This window comes from Nematolebias whitei, chromosome 10 (assembly GCF_014905685.2).
Source record: "Nematolebias whitei isolate Nwh7 chromosome 10, NemWhi1, whole genome shotgun sequence".
In the NCBI taxonomy this organism is placed as follows: Eukaryota; Metazoa; Chordata; class Actinopteri; order Cyprinodontiformes; family Rivulidae; genus Nematolebias; species Nematolebias whitei.
Genome location: NC_056507.1, coordinates 50,661,513 through 50,665,284, shown reverse-complemented (window position 1 = coordinate 50,665,284; position 3,772 = coordinate 50,661,513).

Sequence of the window (3,772 nt, the reverse complement as noted above, 5' to 3'; positions counted from 1 at the left end):
GTCATCGCACTTATCCTCCAACTGTGCCACCGTCTTAGTAAGGACGTCAACTGTTTTCTGGAGGCTCACGATGTCGTCAGTGCAGGTGGAGACGGACTTCTCCACCTCTGTTACCGTTAGCTTTAGCCCCGTGAAGCTCTCTTGCACCGCTGCTAGCCCAGACGATAGCTCCTTTTTGAAGGCGGACAGCTCGGCATTAATCGACGAGAGACTTTCACCCAGAACAGCATGGAATTCTGCTTTAATTATAGCAGCAAGGTCCTCTCGGAGAGCTACAAGTAGTTCTTGCTTAAGGCTGCTGACGTCGCCCTCAGACGGAGGAGGTGATCCAGGACAGCTCGAGGCTTCACTACGAGGATTAGGCCGCAGGTGAGCCTGGATCGAACTTACCCCTTTAGTCGGTTTTGGTGGCATTTTAATGGCCAAATAGGAGGGTTATGTAAAGTGTGTAAGTTAGCTATTGTTTACTGTCGGACTCGGGAAAAAGTGCCCAGGTGTAGTGAACTTAATCTGGTGTCACGACTAAGCCTAAGGTCAAAATCCTTGACCTTAGGAACCTTGGGGGACAGAAACTGTCATTTCATTGATTTGAATCCAGAGATACAGGTTCACCCATCCTGAGACTCTCTTTCTTGATAATCAAGTGAAAGAACACTCTCTTTTTTATTATCATTACTATTTTACAAATGTTGATAATCAAAGTGTCTTAGTTCAAACCATTTTAGATGCTGCAGTGAACTAATCAATTTTATTAACTGGGTAATGATTTTTAATTCTCATGCAAAGTAGAACTCATGTTAAAGCTGTTACAGAGTAATTATGCATTTTCTGATTTTCTGTCTTTGAATGAGCAAGTGTAAGTTGGTCCAAGGTTGGAGTCAAACGCAAAACAATTTGTTGGAACGAACTGTCATGTTTTTAGAATCCTCTCAGACGTAAATATAGAGGTTTTGGCACCTGTTTCTGAAACGCGCCAAAACAAAACTCTCTCTGTCTGTGAGAACATTTCTGATCTTTCCATAACAATTCTTGCTGCATTCTAACCTTTTACGTCACAAAACACACCCCGTCTGGTCGGTTCTGGCCAATGGGAATACTCCCAGATGAACCGAAAAACAGCTCTTTAAAATGTCGGTACTTCCTGGTCTACTCGGTTCTGGGACAGTTCTGTTCAGTTCTGATGGAGTGCTGTTGGAGTTCTGCTGGATACACAGTTCAACCAGTTCTGTGAGAGAAGCCCAGTTCTGGGAGCCGGGAAGATCCTGACATGACAACAGAGCTCTTCCGAGGTTCATGGGATTATAACATTTTCCACTGAGGTGAGCTTGTGTCGGACAGTCTCGCCGCTACTCCGGAGGAGTAACAGCATCCTACGGAGACGCTGAAGGGTGCGTTAAACGGAATCTCGCCTGAGACATCTCCAGGTAAAAGAGTCGATTTCACCACCGAAGTGTACCGTAAGAAAAGCTGAAGAAAGCCCAGAGAGTGCCGTTCTGTTAACACACTCCCTCAAACCCCATCTTTTACTCTTCTTTAAACTTCTTTCCCCATCTTTAAACTTTTCTCTCAAGTAGAAATTCTTCCAGATATTTTAGAAATGTCTGTGTAAAGTGCTCATCCACATCCGTGTGGGTAAAAGATCATAATTGTACAGTTTTCAGAAATGTCTGTGGTGAAGCAACGGAAAAATCATGGCCGTATGATTTTTCCTGATTGATTGCTTATGTTGTTATTTTCATAATTTGCCAAATTAATGTAAATGTTTGATGTTAAACTTTGATTCTGTAAATAAATGACCGCATTCATTTTGATGGGTCAAACATAAATGACGTCTCACGTTTGCATTTCATTAAATTCAATGCATGTTTTATTCAGTTCAGAAAAATGAGGAATCCGCGTTAATTGATGAATATATCTGAACATCTGTTCATCTACACAGGCATTAATCAGAAAAAAGGCCAATTCTGTAGGAGCACACCCAAACACACCTTATCTCACCGCCATTCAGCCGGAAGTCCTTTAATTGCGAATTTTAACAAACTCCCCCTAGGGATTTTGAAGGATTGCTTTCAAACTTGGTGGATATGCCCTTAAGACATTGGGGAGTAAAAAGTTATCGAAAGATTGCATTTTCGTTTTGTTAAAGGGGCGTGGCCAGGCCTCAAAATTGGGCTTCACGCCATAAATTTCCAAACGCTATAATTTTCACATTGAAAAACAGAATTGCACCAAATTTTACAAGAGTCATCCCTGTCCGATGCCCGACGATACTCTGTTGTCAAATGGTGATGTCATCAAAGCCCTGCCCCCTCAGAACAGGAAGTCACTTTTTTTGCTTGGATCGCTCCCTCTCTGACACTCTTGACACAATCAGGATGATCCTGTGTTAGGAGACAGATAACAAGTTGGTCTGACTTGCTTTGAAACGCAAAGCGTTTATTTATTTATTTATTTTAGCTCAGTTTAAGTGTAGAAACATTGTGAAGTGTTTCAATGAACTTATCATCATCGCTCAATTTTTTTTTTTTTTAAGAAAGAGAAGAAAGAAGAATAAATAAATAATAAAAGAGAAATAGATAAGACGAGAGACCACCACGACAAAACAACATGCACAGCACAATGCCACCCACAATATCACCATGAAACATTCGACATCGCACAAGGAATCATCTAGCTTCCACCACTACCCAACCTAGCGTGCATCTGTCAAAGCACCTGAATCCAAACACCTGCGCAAGCACGCCCGCCACCACCAGATTTCTCCAAAAGAATGCCCAATAGTGGACGCGGGGGCCCACAGACCCACCCCCCCAGGACACAATGGTAACATAGGGAGGACCGGAGCTACAGACACACAGCGGCCCACAGGCCCGGAGCCCTAGGAGTCTCCCAACAGGGAGAACCGCACCCCCCCAGAGAGGAGCAGAGGAAAGAACCGGGTGAACCCAGCCACCACAATGCAGAGCCTCCAGGAAGTTGCAGCGATGAGCCCACAGGTCCGGCCAGCGACCCATGCCCCACCCAAGTAGATCCGGCCATGGACACCGAGCCCCAAGCCCCGAGGCCATACCACCCCCCAGCAGAGCCCCGACAGAGCCAGGGCACCCAGGCCACGCCAGGCAGCAACCAGGGTGGACCGACGTGCACCCCACCACCCAGCCCAGACACCGAGAGCCACCAATGCACCGGAGGCAAGGGGGGCACGACCGGGGGGAGTGGGCCCCACACCAAACGTGGGGCCCAAATTGATCCAAGAGAGGGGGGACCACCAAAAACCCGACCTGAGCAACCAACAGGCACACACAGATAGCCCGACAGAATCTCTGTCGGGCCGACCGCACGCACCATCTACCTGACAGCGACCACAGGCCGGCCCCAGCCCAAGGGGCAGAGCAGCAGGGAGCCGCAGCTGAGGAGGGCCGGCTCTCACATCAAGAGCTCCACACCATAGGCCCAGAGACGCCCCAGCACGCCACCTATGCACCCCCCCCCACACACAGCACCCCCACCGCAAATGCCACACAGGAAGACCAGCCAGTGCCCAGATGAGGCGAAGCCACGCCCCCAATCGCCGCCCTACACCACCAATGACCACACGTACACTACCATAGCCGACCCCCCGCCGAAAGCCGGCAGCCACCCCGGTCAGAGTGCCAGCCATCGCAACCAGGAACCTAGATTAAAAGAATTGGAACAGCCCAGGAGGAACCGAAGCACCGGCCCCATCACTAACCGCCCCCAAGGCCCAAAGCCCACCCACAGCCCAGACCCC